This window comes from Sapajus apella, unplaced genomic scaffold (genome assembly GCF_009761245.1).
Source record: "Sapajus apella isolate SASKATOON/1434 unplaced genomic scaffold, GSC_monkey_1.0 scaffold100, whole genome shotgun sequence".
NCBI lineage: Eukaryota > Metazoa > Chordata > Mammalia > Primates > Cebidae > Sapajus > Sapajus apella.
The window spans coordinates 6,233,420-6,246,976 of NW_022437040.1; the positions used below are offsets into that span (position 1 = coordinate 6,233,420).

General features: G+C 40.2%; 1 non-coding gene across 1 annotated transcript; it reads right to left on the reverse strand.

Annotated features, from left to right (window-relative positions):
• Positions 1 to 13,000: 13,000 nt before the first annotated feature.
• On the reverse strand, positions 13,001 to 13,141 carry LOC116536466. Its single transcript, XR_004262651.1, has one exon. It is a non-coding gene; the product is annotated as a U4 spliceosomal RNA (small nuclear RNA).
• Between the last annotated feature and the right edge of the window lie 416 nt (positions 13,142 to 13,557).

Genomic DNA, 13,557 nt, shown 5'->3' on the forward strand with positions numbered 1-13,557 from the left:
AGGCCACGGATTATAAATATGCAAAAAGGAGAAAGATTCCACAAAGAGGATGTGAGAATTATGACCTTTGAGAAATAGCATTTGGCTGAGCCAGTGATGACAAGATCAAGTAGGGAAGCATGGGCCTCTGCACAAGACCACTGTGCTAGATCTTTGTGGACAAGAAATTCCATCTGTTTGGTCATTCGTCAGGGCTCTAAGTATAGTGTTTTGTCTAATACGAAGCTAAAAAGGCCAAATTCAGCCCAAAAGAAATACCATGGCCACTCAGACAGCAACACTAGTTTATAGAATCTGGACAAAATTTGGCTGCTATAATGGAAGGAGGCTTAAGTTCTGTTTAAAGTGACACAAAAATAACAGCTTGTCATGTGAGCAACCAAAAAAAAAGCATCATGTTTTTTAGCCATAAATAGATTATGACAGAAAGAAAAATCACTGTGGTGTACTATTAGAAGATCCTCAAAATATTTCCAGAGTGCGGAGAAAAAAAAAATCAGAAGGAAATTCTGCTTGTAAATGCTCATTAGACATTCCCAAGGACGAAAATTTCTTCTTCAAATTTCACATAAACTTGCCCCACATACACAGAAAGCAACCAGTAAGTTGCTAATGTAAAGGAAAAAAGCCACAAATAATAGTCCACAAGTTTCTGAGGACAAGATTATATCATAAGCTCTTTCTCACTGAAGTTGCCCAAAGTCAACTATCCTGTCTTCTATCACAGCTTAACTGTTGTTAGACTTTCACTGGAAATATCTACCTTATCTTTGTCTCATGATGAAAATACGGTCCAAGAAACCACAAGAACCATAAATGTGGATCACCCTCTCCATGTGGCTTTATTAATGGGGAGCTTCTGCTTGTAACTGAAATGGTTGCAGGTGTTGCCATCACGCTACCAATGGGTTGATTTAACATAGTATTATTATGTCATTTCTCTCCAATGCCTCAACCTTGTGGAAAATGGCAACCTTGAATGGGGTAGAAGACACTCATCTACCCCTCAAGTGAATTCTTTGTAGATTTATGTTGCCAGTGATTGACTATGACCAACGTCCACATGTTATCCACTTCCAGTATAATTTTAGTTAAATAGAAGCCTTAAGGAGAATAATCCTTGCTTTCTCAAATATCGCTGCAATGAGATCCCATTTCTAATTCAAATTCAATCTTGAAGTAGATTCTTTTTAAGCTGAATCAGTTAGAATTAACATGGATTGAAAGAAAAAAGGATATTAAACAACTTTTAAAAATAACTATAACTATTAAAATGACAACAACTGAAATTTATTGAGAATACTATATTTCAAGTATTGTGCTAGGACTTTTACATGGCTTATCTCATTTAATAATTATTCGGTGGAATCTAACAATTTTAAATTGCTCATAGTATTGGTAAGCTAAATTTGTTTTTATTTTCCTGCACTGAATTATATATAACATACCTTTATTGTTTTTGTAATTTAAAAAAATGTACCCAGATCTTCATTGCAGGTATTCTTCAGGTGTGGAAAACTCCCCATCTCCTCTCTACTTCTTTTTACTACTGCTGTGCTTTTGATTTTTTTCAGTTGGAAAAGTAGCCCATATTTCAGAACTATAAGATAATTTCCTGTAACTTTTTAAAATTCTATTTTTTTTCTGTTAGAATAATATGAAAACATTCATTTATGGATGAAATCTGATATCAGATAATATTATTGATATTATATGTCAGCTTTTATAACTCATAGTCAAATTTGCAACAGTTCAATCTCAGGTTTCTAGAATATATTTGTCCTTTCTTTAAATGATTTGCATCTTTTCATAAAATCTTACTTTGAACTACCCAGTTATGCTTTCTTGTTTTAGGGCACTTCACATGTCTTGGGCAAGAATTTGGGAGAATAATGTAAATGGTAAAGATGTAAACAAATGAACAATGTACTACATTCTTTATAATGAAAGAATTGAATCACTAGATGACAAGAAGGTGCTGTACATATTAGTAAATTTTAAAGACCAGTCGTGTACACACGAGAATGTGGAAGGAAAGAGTCATATTGAGGGGACACACGTTGGACACAACTTGTCAACCTCAGACTGTGTGGGGATGTTCCCTTTGAAGCAGCAGTTCCTCTGCATGGCAGCACTGTGTGACACAGAGAAAAAAATAGAAACAAATGACGTGTCTGTAGCAAGGTTGCTTCTAGAGGTATTAATTTATACATATCTTCTATCCCTGCTTCTCCTTCTTCCCTCTTCCTTCATTTCTTGCTGGAGTTCAGCTTTATAGCTCCTTGTCTGAAAGATCTGGGCAGGGAAGGAGGCAGAAGCTTCCAGAAGACAAAGGCTCTTCAGGCCAAGTTTCCTGGATGCAGGGTAAAGAGAGGGAGCTTTGGAAAGAAGGATCTGAGGGTAGAGCTTGCAACGCCTCTCCTGCATCCAAGGGTGGGTGAGTGACTGCTCCCTGGCAGATGGTTGCTGCTTCATCCCCTGGTGTGTGGTACATCAGAGGGAGGACTCACAGCCTGAAGGAGGATGTCCTGTTCCTCTGGTCCAGAAGCAGCCAAAGTCTGATAACTGGGAGACAAGAGCAGGGGCCATCCACCTTCAGCAGGGACTGGTGATCCAACTGGCTTCTTCACCGGCTTGGTTGGAATTAAGTCCACAGGAAGGAAATAACAATGTTTTTAAATATGTATTTGAGTTTTTATATTGGAATTTGTTTTGCCTTAAATTGGAGGAATATAGACTGAATGGATGAATTGTAGAATCTATAAAAGGGAATATTCTGCCACTACTGAAATCCATGTGGTACAGCCACACATGCTGATAGGGAAAGTGTCCAAGGTCCCCCACTCAGTGAAAAAGCAACACGTGTGATATGGTTTGGCTCTATGTCCCCACTCAAATCTCATGTTGACTTCTAATTCCCAATGTTGTTGGGAGGGGATCAGGTGGAAGGTGATTGTATCACGGGGGCAGATTGCACCTTGTTGTTCTCATGATAGGGAGTGCTCATGAGACCTGATGGTTTAAAAGTATGTGGCAGTTCCTGATTCGCTCTCTCTCCCTCTCCTGCTTCGCCATGGTAAGACATGCTGGCTTCTCCTTTGCCTTCTGCCAAGGTTGTAACTTTTCTGAGGCCTCCCACCCATGCAGAACTGTGAGCCAATTAAACATCTTCTCTTAACAAATTACCCAGTGCCAGGTAGTAATTTATAGCAGTGTGAGAACAGATTAATACAATGTGGAATTTGAAAAATATGACACACATAATATACTATACACACATATACAAACATACATACATACAAATACAGAGGCACATATGCAGACATACACCAACACATATACACACAAGTACACACACAGACACACACATGCACATGTATACACATGTACATGTGCATACAAATATGTAATATGCATACACATATACAGAGATACACCTAAACACTAATAGACACACACACAGACACACCCCCCCAACAGACACATACACATTCATATACACATACACATTCCATCTATCTATCTATCTGTGTACTCCATATGCATAGAGAATTTTGCAGTAAATGAGAAAAGTAACAATGATTACCTGTGGGAGGGCACAGTAGGGCATAAGACAATTTTTTAAATGCTGGATATTGTGAGAGTTTTACAATGTACATGTCTTAATTTATAATTTAAAAAAATAGTTCATATATTGAAGCAATGTGAGAAAAGGCATTTTTATATTTACTTGAACGAGCAAAAAATGTAATGCCAACATATTTTTATCAGCCTCATTTTCTAAATAATTATTGTTGATTATTTATCGATCAATTGAGCAAAAATTCACTAATTGTAAATCAAGTTGACTAGAATGTACTTGAGCTTTGGAAATGTTTTGTGAATTGATTTAATTCAATTGACTTAAATCAATTCAAGATGAATTGATTAATATAGAAATAAAATTGAGGAAAAATAATGGTATGATAAAAATAGTTCCTACATATTAAGGACAACTTTCCTCCTAACAAGTTGGTGAAACTGTTATAAGTACTTGATAGGTTGGTTCTTCCTGCCCTCTGGTGGCCATTGCTCAAAATGCAGACAGAGCTGTGTCAAGGTTAAACAATGAGACGGAGTTTTGCTCCTGTTGCCCAGGCTGGAGTGCAATGGCAGGGTCTCTGCTCACTGCAACCTCTGCCTCCTGGGTTCAAGCGATTCTCCTGCCTCAGCCTCTCGAGTAGCTGGGAATACAGGCACTCGCCATCACACCCAGCTAATTTTTGTATTTTTAGTAAAGATGGGGTTTCACCACATTGGCCAGGCTGGTCTCGAACTCCTGACCTCATGTGATCCGCCTGCCTCAGCTTCCTAAAGTGCTGGGATTACAGACGTCAGCCACTGCACCCGGCACAAAGAAACTGCTAATACAACCCAGGCAGTGACCCACAGAAACCTGAGTAATACTCTCAGTTTCCTCATTTTAATTTTGTAACTTAATCATGATATCTTGATTAGTCTCACTCGATATTACTGACATAAAATTGAATTACGCCATCTCAAGTATTTGACTTGGATATTATCCAAAGCTACAGTAATTTTCTGTAAAACTTTTACATGTATAGCACATTCTTAGACTTTACCACATAAGGGGTGTTTTGCAAATAAGAAAATAAAAACACTTTTAAGTGTACTTACTTTTTTCCCCTACTGTTAGGTAAGTCCTTTAAATATTCTATTTTTTGTTCCACATTACCACTCTGTATGTTCTGTGAAGTGTACACTCATTATTCAGATTCTACAAGGAATAGAGTCTCTGAGGGAGGCTGGTACACTCAGTAATTGGCAGGCCCAGGGGCTGGAAAACAATCTGACTCCTGAGTTTGTGTCTAAGCTTTCCTTCTTTTAGAAATCCACAGGGTTAATTGTGAAGTGATTTTTAAGTCTTTTAACTCGAATGAGTTGATAATGTGCAACTTATAAAAGCTTGTAAGATACAATTTTGTTTAAGGCAATGTTCGTTTACTTTTTTTTGGTGGAGGGGGAGACAGAGTTTTGCTCTGTTGCCCAGCCTGGAGTGCAGCAGTCTGATTTTAGCTGACAGCAACCTCTGCCTCCCAGGTTCAAGCAGTTCTCCTGCCTCAGCTTTCTGAGTAGCTAGGATTACAAGCGCATGCTACCACACTCGGCTAATTTTTGTATTTTTAGTAGAGACGGGGTTTCATCATGTTGGCCAGGCTTGTCTTGAACTCCTGGCCTCAAGTGATCCACCTGCCTTGGCCTCCCAAAGTGCTGGGATTCCAGGAATGTGCCACTGTGCCTGGCTGGTTTACCATATTTAAAAAAATACACTAATGTGTGTTAGCCTCAAAGTCCAAGTTTATAAATCAGGCTTCTTGATTTTAGGGGAGGTAAGTTTTTAGAATATCTCAAAGCAGGTTTTTAATTTTTAACCCAAAATTTAGAAGCAGAGCCTACCTGGCACTAGTGCCCTTTTATCCATCATGAAAGTCTGGTCCCTATGGTAGGGGCCCAATGGTTGCTTGTGACTCAAGAGCAAGTAAACCCTGAGAAAGATTTGCTGAGTTAAGAGTATGGTTTCAGATAGAAATGATGATTGCCTTCAGAAGAGTTTTTTTATAATTTTGGAACTCTAGACTCAACATTCTTAAGGTTTCTGGTCTAAAATAGCTTCATTAAAAGAAAAATGCTTGGACATTCCACTGATAGCTGCTGTTTCAGGTGGGGTCATTTTAAGCTGTTAGTCATCTCTGGACCAGTTGCTGTGATGATTCCAAATGATTTCCCCCCTTGGACTTTGATGACATGTAGGCCAGGCTCAAGGGCTCAGGCCGATAAGCCCTGCACTTTGAGAGGCCAAGGTGGGTGGATCACTTGAGCCAGGAGTTCGAGACCAGCCTGATGAACATTGCAAAAGCCTGTCTGTACTAAAAATGAAAAAAAAAAAAAAAAGAAAGAAAAAGAAAAAATTAGTTGGGCGCAGTGGCTCATGCCTATGCCTGTAATCCCAGCTACTTGGGAGGCTGAGGCACAAGAATTGCTTGAACCTGAGAGGCAGAGGTTACAGTGAGCTGAGATGACACCACTGCACTCCAGCCTGGGCAACAGAGTAAGACTCTGTCTCCAAAAAAAGGAGAAGAAGGAGAAGAGGGAAAGAGTGAAAGAAGGGGAAGAAGGGGAAGAAGGAGAAGAAAGAAGAGAAAGAGAAAGCAAGAAAGGGAAAGAAAAAGAAAGAGAAAAGAAAGAAAGGAAGGAAGAAGAAGTAGTGATATCTGGCCTATGTCTGCAACTCGTACAGTGCTAACATTACACAGCAAGTACAGTAGGAGCAAATTAACAAACTAGAGAAGAATCAGTATCCCATAGGAGTTAAGCATATCAGGTGTTTGCAGAATTATCAATGATGCATCTGGAGATGTGTGACTCCCTGCAGTATCAAAGCAACTCCTGGGAAGTCTCAAAGGGGCAGAAGAAAGTTTCAGTTGTAAATGCAAATGCTAAATCTGGCTGACCGTACTGCCTATGAAAAAAGCATATTAAAATAATGAGGCAACTCTTTCGATGCTAATTTAACGATAACAGCTATGCAAAATACTTAGAACCCAGCTGTTTTAAGTATTAATTCAAGCAAGTCCCACTTGCACCCTACAGGTGGGGTATTCTTTTTAACCTTTCATGATGGATAAACTGAGGCACAGAGACGTTCAGTAATTTTTCCAGGATTCCAGTCTCATAAGTGACAGGGAGGACCGACTCCTGGGTCCATCTGGCATAGAACAACACTGTGCTCCCTGTGCCGTGGCCCGCCTGCCTGTGCCGCAAGCTCCCAAGGATGGAGAGTATGTGTTACCTTTCCATTGCAGGCCCAGCCCCTTCATCACTGCTGCTTTCCCAATGCAGTGTGTTTGTCGGAGTAGGGGAATGTTTAGAAGGCAGGTATTTGCTCCTTTTTTCCAGAGCAGTGCCCTGGAGACAGCGACCAGATCTTCAAGAGGGAATATTATTTATTCATCATCAATTATAGTTGCAGTGTGAAACAGAAAGAATACAGACATAAAATACACAGTACCTGCTCTCACAGGCCTCACATTTTCCTAAGATGACAAAGTGATATTAATTTTAAGATAAAATTCTTATTTACAGGGTGACTTCTATATTAATCCTAAATGACTGTGGGCTTAATATTGGAGTTTCAAAATATAGGAATCAAAAGCTGATAGAACTGAAAAGAGGAAATAAGTCTGCAATTCTAGCTGGAGATTTCAACACAGTAACTGATAGAATGAGTGCACAGACAATCTGTGAAAAGATGAGAGCCAGACAACTTTACCCTTCCCAGAACATCACTGACCACCCCCAATCGAAGCAAATACACATTCTGCTCACGGGCACTTGGGACATTCACCAAGAGGGAAGAGACCGCATTCTGGGCCATAACATGAATGTGAGTCTGTTGGAAAGGACTGAAATCCCACCACATTTGCTCCCCAGCTGCAAAGCCTCTCTCTGGGTGCAGGTGGAGAGAACAAGCCTACAGTTCTGGTGATAGGCAGCACCCGTGCGCGGCTGTACAGGCTTGCACTAAACAACCTCAGAGTGTGCAGAAGAAGAGAAGCTGGTGAGACATGTGAGAGAGGAGCCATCAGTAGGACACGACTCCTTGCAGCAACTGTGGGGCTCGAAAGAGGAGTAACGGCTGGGAATATTCACTGGTTCCTGGCTTGGGTAATTAGGTGGGTTATGATTTGATTCCCTAATCATAAAAGTGCCAGGCAAGAGGAAAGATTTGGAATGAGTCTGTGCATCTGCGTCATTGTGTGTGTGTCCATGAGTTTGTATGTGTCTGTGTGTCTGAGGGTATCTGTGTGTATGTCTGTGCGTGCGTGCATGTGTCTGTGTATTTCTGTGTGTATCTGTGTATGAGTGTATGTTTGAGTATGAGTGCATCTGCGTATCAGTGTGTGCAATTAGTTCAGTTTTTCTGTCTTATCTGTTGGAGAGAATACCAATTTGAACACAAGTGAGATAGCTCTCCTAGATAAATGAATGTCCAGGTCAAGCGCATTTGGGTGGTGGATAGGCCCAAAGTTGTGAGTGGAGTGGGGAGGAAGAAGTGATGGGAGAGGGTCATGAACATCTCCATTAACAGGAACATTGACAGAAGGGCAGAAGCTGAGACTACGAAGCTTGGACCATGGAACTAGGAAAGGAGAACCCAGTGGAAGGAGTTTGGCAGGCATTACTGGTGGTCTACCCAAAAAGCATTGCCCCTCCATCCACACTGGCAGAACCTGGCCACCCTTTTCCCTGTGGATCAGGACAGTCCTGATGAGTGTAAGCCTGTCCTGTGGTCCTCTTCCGTATGGGATTGAATCATTTAGAGGTAGGAATGGCTCCTAAGTCCAAATAGGACTTTCTCTGCTTTGGAACTCATAAGGTAAGGGGAGTCTTTTCCCTCAAGGCTGTGAACCATTTATGCTGGGATAAGGGGCTGCCAAAGAATTCCTAGAAAGTGTTTTCACGCTCAAAGCCTGGGAATAAACAATTTCCCTGCATTTGGTGGATGGTGGTATGTCTGGTTTTGGTCTTGCCAAACACAGGCACTCTCACACAGTCACACGTTACACACATGCACACAGCACTCTGTCTCTATTTCTCTCTATTATTCTCCCGTTCTCCTTCTCTCTTTTTTTTCTCCCAATTTCCTATGCCCTCTCTCTCTCTCTCTCTCTCTCTCACACACACAGACACACACACAGACACACACACAGACACACACACACACACACACACACACACACACACACACGAAAGCTCAAGTGACTCAAGCCCCTAAATCAGAATAACATCTGAACATGGTCATAATGAAAAAGGCAGCAGTTGTGTCCTGACAATGCAAGCCCTGATGACGAATTAATCTTGGAGACTCCAGATACTGGGAGCTCTTTTGCCAAGTGTGGCTAATTTATCTGAGATAATAAAATTTCCTTATAGAGTCTTTCATTTTTACCCATTTTTTTAAAACTTAAAGCTAAAGATATTCCAATTTTTATATAGTGGCATCGCAGACATTCACCTGAAAAATTGCTTAAGGGAGGGAAAGGTGAGGCAGTGACAAGATCATTGGTGACTTTCACACAAGCAGCTTCAATGTGACCCATGTGAATGGAGGATTCATCACGTAAGATTAGAGAGAGAATGAAAAGTGAGGAGGCAGGATGTGTAGGCCATACACTCTTCTCTACAGAATTTGGCTGTGAATGGAGAGGATGGGTGAAAGCCAGATGAAGTCAGACTGATGATACTTTCTTTCATTTAGGGTTTAGACTTCTTTTGCTCTTATTATTTTAGTTTTGCTTTGTTGCCTGTTTGTTAACAGGCATTGGAGTGTGTTTATGTGCTGAGGGGAAGGATTCACTAAGAGAGGAAAAACTTGGCACAAAGAAGAGCTGGGATGTCATCAGCTCTTGGGTAGAGAAGCAGAGAGGAATGGCTCTTTAAGGAGAGGTAGAGGACTGGCCTCTGTCCTAAGGAACTAACAGCTGGGTTGTCTGCTTGCAGAGTTGTCATGCAGCAACCCTTACACACCCCTCAGCAGAAAACTATAGCTTCCTCAAGGAGTTAGAGCTTTGCCCCTATTAATTCTCTGCTCCAAACAACACCATTACGACCCTGGCCATTTATGAGTGATACCTGTGGAGGAACAGTAAACAACCCATGATGTTGCTCTCAAGCCCCAGCGTTGACAGAGAACAGCCCAGGAGTTTTAGTCCTGCAGTCTCCTAACCAAGGATCTCCAGCAAAGGTGGAAAGAAGACACCCTGGGTCTGTCCCAAGCCTCCGTCTTTCAGGTTCCTTCATCTGTCTGCTCATCCTGTCTTCCATTCCTTCTGGGATCACTGGGTCTTATTGGACACTGCTGTAATTTTGCTGTGCAACTTACAGGGGAAAGCCTCTGTACACATTGGGAAAGGGATGGAACCAACAGTTCTATGAGCCTTTTGGAATTAAAAAGTTGCTGTGTCTGTACATAGATAGATTTATTTGTAGTAAAGAACTCTCCGCATTCATTTTAAGTTTGAGATAGTCTATGAGTCTGAAGGGCATTATGGACAGTGAAGGTAGAACTGCAGAAGAGGATTATCTCACTTCTACTCACTCTGGGCTCCAGCCAGTTCCCAGCAAAGTTTTAAGGATGCTGGTTAATGAGACACAAATCATGGTCACATCCTTTCTCAAGAATCCATCCATGTCAATGCTATTTGGCCCAGAATAGTTCAACAACCATTATCAGGTGCTTATTATGGGGCAGACACTGGGCTAGAAGCAAGGGATATAAATATAATACCACTTTGGGAGGCAGAGGCTGGTGGATCACCTGAGGACAGGAGTTCAAGACCAGCCTGGCCAATATGGTGAAACCCCGTCTCTACTAAAAATACAAAAATTATCTAGGCATGGTGGTGCATGCCTATAATCCTAGCTATTTGGGAGGCTGAGGCAGCAGAATCACTTGAACCCAGGAAATGAAGGTTGCAGTGAGCCAAGATTGCACCATTGCACTCCAGCCTGGGAAACAGAGGGAGACTGTGTCTCAAAAAAATAATAAATAAATAAAATACCACCCTAATTGTTCTCCAGGAACTTAGTTTTATAAGGAAGGCAACCTTTAGATAATTCACTTTCACATATTTGCATATGAATGTATACCCATATATACTAAGTATCTAAACTACCTATTATAGTACACATAAAAGAGGAAAATAGCCTTTTCTTGGAGAATGAGAGGTTGCCTGAGTGGATCACATAAAATATGATGAAAAGATGTCTTCATGATAAATATGGTAAAAAAAATTCCAGGAAAAGACATAGTGCAAGCAATACAGTAGAGTCACAGAAGTACAAGAAATTTGGCCTTTTAGACCACAATATTTCAGGAAAAGGAGAGAAGAGATGAAGCTGCAGGCTTTTGCTAGATAAGAGAAGACATGAAGCTGCAGGCTTTTGCTAGAGTTCCATTTTTAATATGCTGAGGAATTTATACACTTAGAGATAAAAGGGGTCTTTAGAAAGCTAAGAAAGAGCCATGATTGATATTCTACTTTGGATGGATGGTGCCAGGACTCAAGTGGATTCAAGTGGGGATAAGATTGGAGGAAATGACTAATGTGGCATTGCAAATATTTCAGGCAGAAGACAATGGCACTGGATGAGAAAGGATGTGAATTATTCTAAAAATGTTTGCAAAGCAACCCCAGCAGCATGTAAAAATGGCATAATGTCATGACCATGTGGAGTTTATTCTGAAAATGAAAGGTTGGTTTAATATTCAAAAATTAATCAATGTTAATAAACTATATTAACAGACTAAAGAAGGAAAAGTGTATGATCTTCTTTTGAGATGCAAATAGAACTCTGTAATAATATTTGTTCATTCAATACAATAAAATGTCCTCAGCTCAAAAAAAAAAAAAACCCACAAAATACCTACAACTAAAGTCATGTTTATTAGTAAGAAATTGAACGGTTTCTTTCTAAAATCAGGAACAAGACAAGGATGTCCCCTGTTGCTATTTTTATTGCTCATTGTAGGTAGTTCAATAAGGAGGAAGAAAAAAGAAATGAAAGCACATAGACTGTAAATAAAAAATAACTGTTTCTCTTTACAGATAGTGTAATAGTGTAAGAAAATACAAACGAATCCATAGAATGCTACTGGAGCTGAAACATGATATTAGCAAAACAATGTTTAAAAATCAGGCCAGGTATGGTGGCTCCTCTGTAATCCCAGTACTTTGGGAGGGAGAGAGAAGAGGATTCCTTGAAGCCAGGAGTTTCAGAAAACCCTGCCCAACATAGTGAGACCCTGTCTCTACAAAAAATTAAAAACAAAAACTAGCTGGGCATGGTGATGTGTGCCTGTGATCCAAGTTACCTGAAAGGTTGAGTTGGGAGGATTGCTTGAGCCTCCAAATTTGAGGCTGCAGTGAGCTATGACTGTGCTGCTGTACTCCAGCCTGGGTGACAGAGTGAGACCCCCCATCACAAATAAATAAATGAATAAATAACAGTTGCATGTTAATATGCTATCAATAAACAATTTGAAATTTGTATAAATGTAAAAACTCTAAATTACCTGTATGTCAAAAAATTAAAAAAAAAACACTTATGAAAGGAACACTGATTAAAGACCAACTAAAAAGACATAAAGATGAACTTTATGTTCATCTTCCCATCATGAACCGGAAGACTCAGAAGTGATAATGTCACTTCTCCCCAAATTAATTTATAGAATTAATGCAATTTGAGTCAACATCACACACGATTTTTAAAATAAGAATTGACATAATACTTCTAAAATTTAGTAAAAATTCAAAGAAATAACCCAAACCACACTGAAAATGAGAGAACATACTTGGAAGGATCACGCTACATGGCTCAAGGCTCACTGGAAAGCTGTGGTAGTCAAGTCAGTGTGGCATCAGCAAAAGGATAGATACCTGAACTAATGGAACTGAAAAGAGAGTCCAGAAATAGTCCTGCTAGATATTATCAATTGGTTTGCTGCAAAGTTTTGCAAAGCAATTCAACTGAGAAAGAAAAGTATTTCTAGTAATTGATGCTGGGACATTCACATACATACAACTTGCACTTTGACCCATATCTTGCACTGTATACAAAAATTAAAATAGATTATAGACTTAAGTATTATCACCTATAAAGTTTCTTTTTTAAAATTTATTTATTAATTATATATTTTTGAGACAGAGTTTCTGTCGCCCAGGCTGGAGTGCAGTGGCATGATCTCGGCTCACTGCAACCTCTGCTTTCCAGTTTCAAGCTATTCTCCTGCCTCAGCCTCCCGAGTAGCTGGGATTACAGGCACCCACCACCATGGCTGACTAACTTTTTGTTTTTTTAGTAGAGACGGGTCTTCACCATGTTGGCGAGGCTGGTATGTATGTATGTTTGTATGTATGTATGTATTTTTATAATTCAGTCTCCATAGAGACTGCCAAAAATTGCCAATGCCAACTATATTTCAAGTTGTCCTGGCAGAGTATTGGGAAAAGTTTTCAATTAGCAATAAACCCACCTCTGTTAAACCTCATTATCTACAGTACTGCCACCGCGCAAAGCTCAGGCTGGTCTTGAACTCCTGGCCTCATGATCCACCTGCCTTAGACTCCTAAAGTGCTAGGATTACAGGTGTGAGCCACCGCTCCATGCCAAAGTTTTATTTATTTATTTATTTATTTTTAATTATTTTACTTTAAGTTCCAGGATACATGTGCAGAACGTGCAGGTTTGTTACATAGGTATACATGTGCCATGGTGATTTGCCGCACCTATTGACTCCTCCTCTAGGTTCTCTCCCCTCACTCCCTACCCCCCAACAGGCCCCAGTGTGTGTTGTTTCCCTTCCTGTGTCCATGTGTTCTCATTGTTCAACTCCCATTTATGAGTGAGCACATGCAGTGTTTGGTTTTCTGTTTCTGTGTTAGTTTGCTGAGGACAATAGTTTCCAGTGTCATCCATGTTCCTGCAAAGGATAAG